The 14,358-nt window shown below is 38.1% G+C and overlaps 2 pseudogenes; both read left to right on the plus strand.

Moving 5' to 3' along the window:
* The first annotated feature begins 1,222 nt into the window (after positions 1-1,222).
* LOC149161740 (U3 small nucleolar RNA-associated protein 22-like) lies at positions 1,223-2,942 on the plus strand (annotated as a pseudogene).
* Positions 2,943-6,211: 3,269 nt separating this feature from the next.
* On the plus strand, positions 6,212-7,931 carry LOC149161741 (U3 small nucleolar RNA-associated protein 22-like; annotated as a pseudogene).
* Positions 7,932-14,358: the final 6,427 nt, after the last annotated feature.

Here is a 14,358-nt window from a genome sequence, read left to right on the forward strand (position 1 = left end):
ATATTGTATTCATGCTCAACAATAGTACAACATTATATTTTATGAGTATTTTGAATTGTCTCCTTGGTTCATCGGTCAATTTCTTGGCAATATTATTCTCTTCTTTTTTGTTTTGCACTTAGCTAATCTAGTATTATTTTTACACTTTGATCCTGTGATTGTACTTAAATACAAGAGTTTCAACTTGTGTACTTATTAATATTTATTATTCAAATCCCATAAAAATGTGGAAATATAAATATTATCTGTGACATAATAACAAACTACCCTCATAATTATTACATCTTCTTAGAGTAAATATTGTAGGTGAGAGTTGAGAATTATTTTTTTTTGAATTCAAACACACAAAGATGGAATATGGTTATAAATGTAAGAATTATTCCTACACATCCATGATAGAGTTAGTGATACATATAATCATTATATTGACCTTATTCTCAACACAAATAAAAGTAGATCTAATACCTTTATGCACTCTATCTCAACATTTATGAATCTCTCAAAGGGTTCTTAATGCTTTCCAATATGTAACCCCTCAAACTCCATGATTTTTCCTTGTGTAATAGTGTTACATGACTACTCACTTGCATTATGTTTCAATTAGTGTAAAAGTGTAGCTTGATCACAATATAGTGGTTGTTCAGTTTGTTGATTGTGAGGCATCTAGAAGATGTGCCACTCCCTCGCATATTGTTTTAAGAAGCACAAAATTTGAGCTTGATCATGCTATTGACATTGTTGTGTTTTGAGGATTTTAGGTATTTGTTCTGTTATCACTGGCAAAATTTCAATGCTAAATGTCTGCAAATAAGCACATGAATCCTTTTAGCGGTTTCGCAGTGCTACATGTTTAGGTGGTTTCGTAGCGCGCTACGAAATTGGGGATTTGTCCTAATCCATAGCGGCCCTTTCACAGCTGTCATGTTTATCAAAATCCATTGGGCTTTGCATCAACAGTTGTCAGCTTATAAGGTTTTTAGTATCCTGGCGGATGGTGTTTCATTAGGTTTATCTGGAGCATTCTTTCTTTGGAAGAAGCCTTCTGTGGTAATCAGCGCTGTAAACAAAGTGAACGCATCAAACATTGAAAACATTATTCCAGAGCTCTTTGCAGAGAACCTTATCCGGGGAAGAGGTCTATTTTGTAGGTCATGTATGAAATCCCAGATGGCATCACCTGGGCATACTGTATGTAGCTACTGAAGATGTTGTAGATTTACTGATGGCTGGGTTTGCATTCCGTCTCAGGATTTTGTATGCGAAGGACAAAAGTCTGATAAAGAAACAAGGTATTTTTGGTGTCCTACCAGTTGGAAATCTACAAAATACCAATTGTGTTCCTTTGGAGAAAGAGTTTCTACTTCGTAGCCAGCATTTGAGCATGTTAAATAGATTGCAGGGTTTGCATCCAGTTTATGGCCCAATTGTGCGGCTTGCCAAAAGATGGATTTGTTCGCATATGTTTTCTGGAATTTTGGCAGATGAAGCAGTGGAGCTATTGGTTGCATATCTGTTTGTCAGGCCATTCCCATTCTCTGTTCCTTGTTCACGAGTGACATGCTTCTTAAGGTTTTTGCGCCCTGTTGCTTATCATGACTAGGCCTTATCTCCTTTAGTTGTTGATGTCAACGGAGACTTAACAATTGGAGGTTGCCAATGCGGGTACTGGTCTTGTTAAGACTGTTCATCTTCTGAAATCCCCAAAGCTTGTTTTCATGAAAAAGATTTTTTGAATCATCGCTATCATGCCAAGAGGTGTCTGTATCTCGTAGTGATTAAAAAGCATCTGAGCTCGGGTTCTGTTGTTAAGAACATTGGCTGGTCAACTTTTCAAGATGATGCCAGAAAACCAATTTTGATTATACATCCAGGAGAGATGGACAATGACACTGCAAATGACTTTGTGATACAGATCATTCCAACAGTATTAGCTGGAGTATTTGACATTTCGAAGCTGGCCCTTGGTCGCAATAATGTTCGCGATTTCCAGCAGGGAGGCATGGCACAACCTACACCTGATTACAATGCGAGTATCTTGGAAGATATGTTCATCGAGGATCATAGTGCATTCCTTAAAAAGAACATTTCTGGATTAAAAAACTTTTGTGGAAGCATTATTATTACTTACAGTTTGGGCTAGACAGAGAAATTCTATCAATGGACCTGATTGTTTGAATGGATTCATTATATCTATAATTTTAGCATACTTAACAACAGAAGGAGGTGGAAAGCGCATCACAGGCCAAATGACAGGGTTTCAGGCCTTTCGTGTTGTCATAGACTTCATTGCAATTTCCAGTACTTTAGAGAAGGGTATTTTCATGCAATCTCAGTCTGTTGGCAATGTGTCATTGGAGCTAAAGAGAAGGCTTCTACAATTCTTTGACGTTGTAATATGCGTTTCAATTGGATATCTTAACCTGGCATTTCGAATGACCAAGAGTGGACTGGTTGAGCTTGTGGATGAGGCAGCACGTACCCTGAGATACATGAACAAATGCAAGGACAAAGGATTTGAAGAGGTGTTCATGACTAGAGTAGACTTCCCTGCAAGGTTTGACTACCACGCGAGAATCATTCCAATGGATAAAGATCATATGAAGGCACCAAATATATGCATGGACAAGGAACACTCGAGAGTCTATGAAAAACAAGTTGAATTATTACTCTCCAAGTGCTTGGGTGATAGGGCACGTCTTGTTCGAGTTCTTCATAGAAGCAGACCTGAAAATTGGCATATAGATGAGGGACTTGCATGTTTAGGAAAAGTTCCCCTTCTTGTTGGCATATTGATAAGTGATTTTGAGAAAGTTGTTCGAATGATTGATGTGGGTCCAAGCGCAGACAATAAAATTGAGTCTGCCAAGTTCAGGAGCCTTGGGGAGGTGCAGAAGCAATTGCAGTGGTCAATCCTCCAACATGTGAGGACTTCAGGTATTTGAAATCATCTGCTCTGCAAACTTGGCTGCTTGGGTACGAATTTCCAGAGAGCATTATGGTGTTTATGGAAGAAAGAATTCATTTCTTGTGTAGTCAAGAGATTGCATCCTTGCTTGAAGATTTGAAAAACCTCTCTTCAAAGTCCTTTGGTATTGATATCTTTTTCCATATAAAGCCAAAGAATAATAATGGAAATTCCCAGATGCAGGAAATATTCCAAACAGTTAAGACACAATGCATTGTGGATCCTCCAGTTGTTGGTTAGATTGCAAAAGAGGTTCCAGAAGGACCACTTTTGGAAAAGTGGGAAGAAGCATTGAAGGATACAGGATTTCATCTAAGTTGACATTGGTGGTGGCTTTTCAGATCTGTTTGCAGAGAAGTGATGAGACTGTGTAGGTTGAAATTACACAGCAGTTTCGTAGCGCGCTACGAAACTGCTGTAGCTGCATGTTTTAGTTAAGCCAATCAATTATGATTGACAAATCAGCAAATCTTTCTGAAAGGTGTTGTCTTCACACATGAAAAATGGCCAGCGCATCGAAGACATGGCAGCCTGTTCTATTTTGAGTAATCAGAGATTAAAGGCATGCTTCGTTGGATTCGAATAATGTGAAGCACATCAAAGACCGACAAACAGGGGCCTATGTTTCAGGGTAACAGAAAAGATGTGTTATTGAAGACAAACATGGAGCATTAAAGGTTCATCATAGCCACCGCCAGAAAGAGAGCAGATGTCAAAGAATGAAGTTCATTGTAATTAAAGCCATCAAAGCTACCGTTGTAGTAATCCACTTGGCAGAGAATGAATCTTGATTGTAATAAATGCTATGTCCAGCATGATGTAGAATTAGAATCTTATTTGTTTTAGGTTTCTAGAGCTGTCAATTAGTAGTAAGTGGCTTTTATTAGTTAGTTTAAAGGTGAATAGGTGTCATTAGAAAAGGACTTCGAGTTCCCCTCAGATGAATCGGAGTCAGGTAGAAGAACTTTATAAATAGCTGAAACAGAAATAAACAAAGGGTTGGATGTTTTGGAGAAGACTGTTTTGGTTTATGTATAAACAAATTTCAGTAATGCAAATGACTGTTTTTTCTTCTCAGGATTCACAATGGATCTTCTTGTTCAAATGTGTGATGGTATATTTTCTTTAAGGTTCTTTTACAGTTTTGTTAATGCATAATCACTCAGAACTCATGGATCATGCTCTGACTTCCTGTATGCCTTGGCAAACTATGGTTTCAAAGTTATGTTTGAACATTTAGATGTAAAGTGCCCTGATTTCTATGAAAGGATAGTGTTATTGTTTACTGAGATATTAGTGACTCCATAAGCCCAATGGGAAGCAATTTTGTCCAGCCAGTACATTTTTCATGTGTCTTGTAAGAGTTAGCCATCTTGTTCAATATCAATAACCTATGAGAGAGCCCTCTCAGACTAAGGAGGCTAAGCCTTAGTCAAAATCCTGGTTTGAAATAGTTACACAGAGTCATACTGATTGGCAGCCTTCAGTACCTGATTTTGTGATAACATTTTGGTGCGTCTGCCGGGAGCCTGAAGATTATTCTTTCCCGAAATCATGAAGCTGAACTTCTGAAGGTAGCAGGAGCTCAGAAGGTTTTTGAGGCTGCAAAACTACCTTGGCGACTCCATTGTTGAAGAATTCGAAATTCATAGGTTCATGGTGATTTCACTGGAGTTATGAAGGACCCAGAAGCTACCATTCTTAGTTCAAGGTATGCATGCATAGATTTTTCAGGAATTCATGGTTTCCCAAATCATTTTCCCAAGGATGCATATTTTCTAAGGAATGGTCCCAAATTTAATGGAGAAGATTTGAGTTTAACTCTGAAGCATATCTCAGATTTCTGTCATTTTGCTGAGCTTCTTAGAGTTAAACATGAGGATGTTTGCATTATGTTATTTTATGATTCACTTCAAGGGAAATGCAAACAATGGATTGAAAGTTTCCCTATCAAATCCGTTAAGTCATTTCAAGACTTATGGCTTATGTTTTTGGAGGAATGGATAGATAGGTCAGAGGTGGTGGCAAACTCTCCTTCAGTTGAGGGTTTCAAACAATGGAATGATGGTCATATTAATGAAGAAATAGGTGAAAATTTTTCTTTGTCCTTGTCCTCGTATCTAAAGTCATTTGACTGTAAAGCAGAGGATAAGATGAGATTTTTGGATGAAGTTGCTGAGGACATTGAGAAAGAAATTGAAGGTTTAGAAGGTCAAATTCAGGCATACAGTTTTCATAATCATGATCATTATTTTCAGAAGTTTTCTATGGCAGAACGCAAGGAGATAATGCTGGTTCCTTTCTCTTTCACGATTGAGGAACTGAACACTGTTGTTGAAGATCAGTTTGCACAACCAGAAAGTTACAAGAAAAATCAAGCTGATCATGTATTCTGGGATCCTATAGCTGATTACATTGAAGAGTTTTACACTCCAGTGTTTCAGTTTTCCTATAAAGATCAGAGACAATTCCAGTGGCAGCGGTCATCACACTATCATATTGGCTCTGAACTCCGATGCAGTCAAAGAAGTCAAATATCAGATAAAACAGAGGATTGGCTACATTGGAAATTTCATATTGATTGAGCAGAAAAAAGTTTGAAATTGTTAGGGTAGGTAGGTAGGTAAATATAAATAAGCTCAAGGTCAACTGAGCATTTTTCAGTAGATGTAGCTTTCTTTCTCCTACAGTCATGCTTGTCAAGCAAATTTCTGTTTGTCATGAATGGATAAGGCACTGGATCTGCATGTTCTTAGTGTACCACAAGGGCACACTATCCCAAGTGGAGCCACTGTTATCACTGGCAAAATTTCAATGCTAAATGTCTGCAAATAAGCACATGAATCCTTTTAGTGGTTTCGCAGCGCTACATGTTTAGGTGGTTTCGTAGCGCGCTACGAAATTGGGGATTTGTCCTAATCCATAGCGGCCCTTTCACAGCTGTCATGTTTATCAAAATCCATTGGGCTTTGCATCAACAGTTGTCAGCTTATAAGGTTTTTAGTATCCTGGCGGATGGTGTTTCATTAGGTTTATCTGGAGCATTCTTTCTTTGGAAGAAGCCTTCTGTGGTAATCAGCGCTGTAAACAAAGTGAACGCATCAAACATTGAAAACATTATTCCAGAGCTCTTTGCAGAGAACCTTATCCGGGGAAGAGGTCTATTTTGTAGGTCATGTATGAAATCCCAGATGGCATCACCTGGGCATACTGTATGTAGCTGCTGAAGATGCTGTAGATTTACTGATGGCTGGGTTTGCATTCCGTCTCAGGATTTTGTATGCGAAGGACAAAAGTCTGATAAAGAAACAAGGTATTTTTGGTGTCCTACCAATTGGAAATCTACAAAATACCAATTGTGTTCCTTTGGAGAAAGAGTTTCTACTTCGTAGCCAGCATTCGAGCATGTTAAATGGATTGCAGGGTTTGCATCCAGTTTATGGGCCAATTGTGCGGCTTGCCAAAAGATGGATTTGTTCGCATATGTTTTCTGGAATTTTGGCAGATGAAGCGGTGGAGCTATTGGTTGCATATCTGTTTGTCAGGCCATTCCCATTCTCTGTTCCTTGTTCACGAGTGACAGGCTTCTTAAGGTTTTTGCGCCCTGTTGCTTATCATGACTGGGCCTTATCTCCTTTAGTTGTTGATCTCAGCGGAGACTTAAAAATTGGAGGTTGCCAATGCGGGTACTGGTCTTGTTAAGACTGTTCATCTTCTGAAATCCCCAAAGCTTGTTTTCATGAAAAAGATTTTTTGAATCATCGCTATCATGCCAAGAGGTGTCTGTATCTCATAGTGATTAAAAAGCATCTGAGCTCGGGTTCTGTTGTTAAGAACATTGGCTGGTCAACTTTTCAAGATGATGCCAGAAAACCAATTTTGATTATACATCCAGGAGAGATGGACAGTGACACTGCAAATGACTTTGTGATACGGATCATTCCAACAGTATTAGCTGGAGTATTTGACATTTCGAAGCTGGCCCTTGGTCGCAATAATGTTCGCGATTTCTAGCAGGGAGGCATGGCACAACCTACACCTGATTACAATGCGAGTATCTTGGAAGATATGTTCATCGAGGATCATAGTGCATTCCTTAAAAAGAACATTTCTGGATTAAAAAACTTTTGTGGAAGCATTATTATTACTTACAGTTTGGGCTAGACAGAGAAATTCTATCAATGGACCTGATTGTTTGAATGGATTCATTATATCTATAATTTTAGCATACTTAACAACAGAAGGAAGTGGAAAGCGCATCACAGGCCAAATGACAGGGTTTCAGGCCTTTCGTGTTGTCATAAACTTCATTGCAATTTCCAGTACTTTAGAGAAGGGTATTTTCATGCAATCTCAGTCTATTGGCAATGTGTCATTGGAGCTAAAGAGAAGGCTTCTACAATTCTTTGACGTTGTAATATGCGTTTCAATTGGATATCTTAACCTGGCATTTCGAATGACTAAGAGTGGACTGGTTGAGCTTGTGGATGAGGCAGCACGTACCCTGAGATACATGAACAAATGCAAGGACAAAGGATTTGAAGAGGTGTTCATGACTAGAGTAGACTTCCCTGCAAGGTTTGACTACCACGCGAGAATCATTCCAATGGATAAAGATCATATGAAGGCACCAAATATATGCATGGACAAGGAACACTCGAGAGTCTATGAAAAACAAGTTGAATTATTACTCTCCAAGTGCTTGGGTGATAGGGCACGTCTTGTTCGAGTTCTTCATAGAAGCATACCTAAAAATTGGCATATAGATGAGGGACTTGCATGTTTAGGAAAAGTTCCCCTTCTTGTTGGCATATTGATAAGTGATTTTGAGAAAGCTGTTCGAATGATTGATGTGGGTCCAAGCGCAGACAATAAAATTGAGTCTGCCAAGTTCAGGAGCCTTGGGGAGGTGCAGAAGCAATTGCAGTGGTCAATCCTCCAACATGTAAGGACTTCAGGTATTTGAAATCATCTGCTCTGCAAACTTGGCTGCTTGGGTACAAATTTCCAGAGAGCATTATGGTGTTTATGGAAGAAAGAATTCATTTCTTGTGTAGTCAAGAGATTGCATCCTTGCTTGAAGATTTGAAAAACCTCTCTTCAAAGTCCTTTGGTATTGATATCTTTTTCCATATAAAGCCAAAGAATAATAATGGAAATTCCCAGATGCAGGAAATATTCCAAACAGTTAAGACACAGTGCATTGTGGATCCTCCGGTTGTTGGTTAGATTGCAAAAGAGGTTCCAGAAGGACCACTTTTGGAAAAGTGGGAAGAAGCATTGAAGGATATAGGATTTCATCTAAGTTGACATTGGTGGTGGCTTTTCAAAGCTGTTTGCAGAGAAGTGATGAGACTGTGTAGGTTGAAATTACACAGCAGTTTCGTAGCGCGCTACGAAACTGCTGTAGCTGCATGTTTTAGTTAAGCCAATCAATTATGATTGACAAATCAGCAAATCTTTCTGAAAGGTGTTGTCTTCACACATGAAAAATGGCCAGCGCATCGAAGACGTGGCAGCCTGTTCTATTTTGAGTAATCAGAGATTAAAGGCATGCTTCGTTGGATTCGAATAATGTGAAGCACATCAAAGACCGACAAACAGGGGCCTATGTTTCAGGGTAACAGAAAAGATGTGTTATTGAAGACAAACATGGAGCATTAAAGGTTCATCACAGCCACCGCCAGAAAGAGAGCAGATGTCAAAGAATGAAGTTCATTGTAATTAAAGCCATCAAAGCTACCGCTGTAGTAATCCACTTGGCAGAGAATGAATTTTGATTGTAATAAATGCTATGTCCAGCATGATGTAGAATTAGAATCTTATTTGTTTTAGGTTTCTAGAGCTGTCAATTAGTAGTAAGTGGCTTTTATTAGTTAGTTTAAAGGTGAATAGGTGTCATTAGAAAAGGACTTCGAGTTCCCCTCAGATGAATCGGAGTCAGGTAGAAGAACTTTAGAAATAGCTGAAACAGAAATAAACAAAGGGTTGGATGTTTTGGAGAAGACTGTTTTGGTTTATGTATAAACAAATTTCAGTAATGCAAATGACTCTTTTTTCTTCTCAAGATTCACAATGGATCTTCTTGTTCAAATGTGTGATGGTATATTTTCTTTAAGGTTCTTTTACAGTTTTGTTAATGCATAATCACTCAGAACTCATGGATCATGCTCTGACTTCCTGTATGCCTTGGCAAACTGTGGTTTCAAAGTTATGTTTGAACATTTAGATGTAAAGTGCCCTGATTTCTATGAAAGGATAGTGTTATTGTTTACTGAGATATTAGTGACTCCATAAGCCCAATGGGAAGCAATTCTGTCCAGCCAGTACATTTTTCATGTGTCTTGTAAGAGTTAGCCATCTTGTTCAATATCAATAACCTACGAGAGAGCCCTCTCAGACTAAGGAGGCTAAGCCTTAGTCAAAAGCCTGGTTTGAAATAGTTACACAAAGTCATACTGATTGGCAGCCTTCAGTACCTGATTTTGTGATAACATGTTCTATTCATGAAGAAAATCACATAGGTGTATTTGATTGCATGCTTAAACAACCCTAATAAGTTATCTTTGGTAAGTTATTTCTTTATACATTTCATTATTTCTTAGATATATATATATATATATATATATATATATATATATATATCTATATCTATATCTATATCTATATATATATATATATATATATATATATATATATATATATATATATATATCGAGAGAGAGAGAGAGAGAGAGAGAGAGAGTCTTTGAATATGATGCTATACTATGAAAAAGAATTATAGCATCATATTTAGAGTATCACATCACTCTTATATATATGATCGAAAAAAATTTCCAAATGAAAACTTTAATCTCAAATTATAGACATCAACATAGCGACATAGCAATTTTATTATAAACTATATGCCATTTTGAATCATGTAACAATAAATTTCTTATAGCAAAAAGCCACTTGAAAAACCAAGTGTTGTGACCTAAGATTATTAAACTTAGAGGTCATAATCTCACTTAAAACTTCTAAACTATTCACCCTTGGTTGTGAGTCAGGTCATGATTTGATTTAAATAATACATTAATGTAAATGAATGGAGTAGTATTTTAGGTATTCTATATGGATTGTGCGTGTGGTTATACCCATTCCATAATTAGTCATTAACCCTTGTGACTAGTCTAATTTTAATTTCCTTCACAATTGTTTTTAACACACGATCTAGGAGAGAGAAAGGGAAGGAAACTATGCAAGTGATTTCATTTCAAATGCATAAACTTAGAATTAAATGGGCCCTCTAGTATGATCTCATTGTTGATGGCCTAAATATCCAAAAAACTAAATTAAATTTCTATATGTACAAAAAATGAAAGGTAGATCAAATGAAAAAAAAAAAAAAAAAAAATCAAGTTGAGAAAATCAATTAGAGGAAATATCAAAGCTACCTCAAGGTGTTTTGTTTCCACATGTTCTTGGGTTCAATGAGTATAGAATTGTTTTTATAATCGTGGTTGGTGAATTGATCAATTACGGTGCATTTGCAAAGAGATAACTAATGAATATGATCAAAGGATACCAATTTCTCTACCAAAAGTAGAGATTCCATCTTCATTATTAACATCATCTCATGGGTTTACAATTCTACCTTTTTACACAAATGTTGTTACTTTTAGCCTATTTCCTACTACAATAATCATTTTTCTCACACAACTACATCGTAGTGTTGTAAATGTAAAAGTATGGTTAGACTTGATGTCCACTATATCCTTGTTGTTGTGTATTAACATGTTGGAATAATTGGTATTGTTGGGTTGAAGTTAGATAACTTATGTGTTGAAGGAATAGTCTATTCATGCTGCTTTCAACTCTCCTTGAATTCAACCACCTAAGATTAAATTTTTGGTCAATTTGGAACTGTAGGAATTTACAGGGTAAGTTCCTCAGACAGAACACCAAAGGACACCGCTCACAACCAGATCGCAGATCAATACACCAGTATTTTTGACGTGGTTAAAACCCTCAAAGAGGGAAACAGTCCACAGCCTGAGCCAACGTGGCCACTTCAGGCAATTTATTAATAAAAGAATGAAAATTTACATATGTTTCTCTCATGCACGGATTACCCTACAAATGACCCTCCATGCGCTTTAAATAGAAATCATGGACCAATCGGGTGTCAAGCCACGGATCAAGTGTCGGTAATACCGAGGAGAGAATGAACCGTCGGATCACTACATATCGTGACCGTCGGATTGTAAGTTACAAAATGTACAACGGTAAAGAAACACACTTTACCTAACTCTATACTAGACCAAGTTGTACTTAACTATTTCCTATGTGTCGGAATATCCTAACATCCCCCCTTAAGAACAACTTGGGATAGGATTGAAGGATTTACAAATATGACACAATAGGAGAAGGAAGGAGGCACTAGAGCCTATCCCCCCTTAGTGACAACTTCCTGAACTCTAACCATAAATCGAAGTTTAGTGAACTTCGCCTCTGTGAGAGCCTTTGTGAAGATGTCTGCAACTTGATCATCTCTTGAACAATATTGCACTTCAAGAACATGGTCGTGAATGAGCTTTCTGATGAAGTGCATGTGCAGTTCAATGTGTTTTCTGCGCTGATGTTGGACTGGATCTTTGCATAGCTGAATGGCACTTTGATTATCACACCAAAGTGTAGTCGGATGCTGCTGCTCAAAGCCAAACTCTGACAGGATCTGACGAAGCCACAAGGCTTCCTTACTAGCTTCTACGGCACCACGATACTCTACTTTTGCTGATAAAAGAGAAATGGCAGCTTGTTTCTTACAAGCCCATGTAATAGGTCCTGAACCAAGAGTGAACACATAACCGGCAGTAGACTTCCGATCATCAAGGTCACCAACCCAATCGGAATCAGTGAAACCAACCAATAGAGGAGATGCTTCGGCACTGTAATGAATCCCAAACTGAACTGTACCTCGAACATAACGAAGTATTATTTTAGCTGCTTTCCAATGACTTTCACGGGGGTTTTGCATGAACCGAGCAACAAGGCCAACAGCAAAGGAAAGGTCAGGACGAGTATGGGTTAGATACAAAAGTTTTCCTACAAGTTGACGGTATAAGGTAGCATCAACTTCAGGAGAAGTACAAGTGACTGAAAGTTTGACTCCAGACTGAAAGGGAGAAGGGGCTGGCTTATAGTCTTCCATGTGAAAATGGCGTAGAATATCACAGGCATACTTGGACTGGGAAAGAGAAATACCCTCCTTGGATTGCAAGACTTGAAGACCGAGAAAATAGTGTAAGTGTCCTAAGCCTGTCATTTCAAATTTCCTTTTAAGGCTAGACTTCACATGGTTTATAAGGTTGGGATCACTACCAGTAAGGATAAGATCATCAACATAAAGAACAAGGATGATAAGAGAGTTGCCCACTTTCTTGGTGTAGACAGTATTGTCAGAATGACACCTAGAAAAGCCAGATTCTAAAAGAAAGCTATCCATTTTGGCATACCAAGCCCGAGGAGCTTGCTTGAGACCATAAAGGGATTTCTTAAGTTGACATACAAGGCTGGAGTCTGTTTGTATGAAGCCAATGGGTTGTTCCATATAGATTTCTTCATGCAAGTCCCCATGCAAGAAGGCAGATTTAACATCCATCTGATGGACTTCCCATTTGAAAGAGGCAGCAAGGGAAAGAACAAGGTGGATAGAGTTCATTTTGGCAACAGGGGAGAAGGTTTCAGTGTAGTCAATGCCTTCAACCTGTGAAAAACCTTTAGCAACAAGACGAGCTTTATGTTTATCAACTTTCCCATCTGGTCCATACTTGGTTCTGTAAACCCATTTGCATCTAACAAGTTTTCGTCCCTTTGGTAGAGGAACAAGATCCCATGTATCATTTGCCAATAATGAATGATATTCTTCATTCATAGCTGCTTCCCAATCTGGATGGCCTAAAGCTTCTGCAAAGGTGTTAGGATCATAATTTACTGGAGCTTGAGCCAGTAAACAAGAGGCTCTCTCGAACTGAGAACGTGTGTGTCGCTGATCTGTAGGATCACCAGCAAGATTAGCTGCTGCATCTCGAGTAGCACGAACCCATTTTGGAAGCTCAGGAGCTGAAGGAGGATCCTGAGATGGTGGGGGAGGATTGTCATCCTCACTTTCATCATCTGAAGAAGAAATGTTTTCAAAGGTAGAAGAGATAGGGAGAGGTGGCACATCTGCCAGACTAGGCTCGCAGGCCGATATATTTTCATCAAATTTTACATCTCTTCTAATGATAACATTTTTGGACTTAAATGGAATAATTCTATAGCCTTTGAAATCTTCAGAATATCCAACAAAAGTACATTTTTCACTCTTAGGTTCTAAAGCTTTATGCTTTTCATCTGGAATATGGGCCCACGCTTCACTTCCAAAAACACGAAAGTGACTTACATCTGGTTTGATTGAGCTCCATGATTCTTCTGGAGTGATATTATTTAAAGCCTTAGTAGGAGTGCGATTTATTATGTAATTTTCACAGTTAATTGCTTCTGCCCAAAAACTAAGACCAAGTCCTTTAGATTGTAGCATACAATTAGCCATTTCCTTTAAGGTGCGATTCTTCCTTTCAGCTACACCATTTTTTTGTGGAGTATATGGAACAGTATGTTGCATTTGAATTCCATTCTTAGTGCAATAGTTGATGAATGTGTTTTTAACATATTCTCCGCCATTATCAGATCTTAGCTTAAGAATTTGATGTCCAGATTGTTTTTCAACAAAGGCTTTGAAGGCCAAAAATGTGTTAAATACTTCACTCTTGAGTTTTAGGAAGTATACCCAAGTGCGTCTAGAGAAATCATCAATGAATGTTAAGAAATACTTGCAGCCAGAGAATGACACAACTGGAAGTGGACCACATAAATCACTATGCACAAGCTGTAAAGGGGCTGAGGCGTGCCAAGAGGCACATTTTTCAAAACTGTCCCGATGATGTTTTCCGAGTACACATCCGGAACAAACACCATCTCTGCAAGATACCATAGGAAGACCTGTCACCATATTTTCTTTACATAGATGCTGAAGGGAGCGATATTTTAAGTGACCAAATCGCTCATGCCAAAGTTTGCTCACTTCATCGTTATGAGCAACAAATACTGAGGGAAGATTAGATGACCCAAAGTTGTGAAACTTATACAACCTTGTAGAATCATCAGCAATGCCAGTAGCCAAAATCATTTTAGGATCTCTTAAGGCCTTGATTACAACATCATGAGGTGAAAATTCAATGATTTTACCTTCACCTAAATGAGTTATCTGATATACAGATAGAAGGTTGCAGGATAAGGTTGGAACACATAATACATCATTAAACTGACCATTGTCTAGATGAACAGTTCCAGTCCCTACAACATTAAGA

Source organism: Pinus tabuliformis, chromosome 5_2 (assembly GCF_031772625.1).
Source record: "Pinus tabuliformis cultivar Carrire ecotype Pingquan chromosome 5_2, CPIR1, whole genome shotgun sequence".
Lineage (NCBI taxonomy): Eukaryota > Viridiplantae > Streptophyta > Pinopsida > Pinales > Pinaceae > Pinus > Pinus tabuliformis.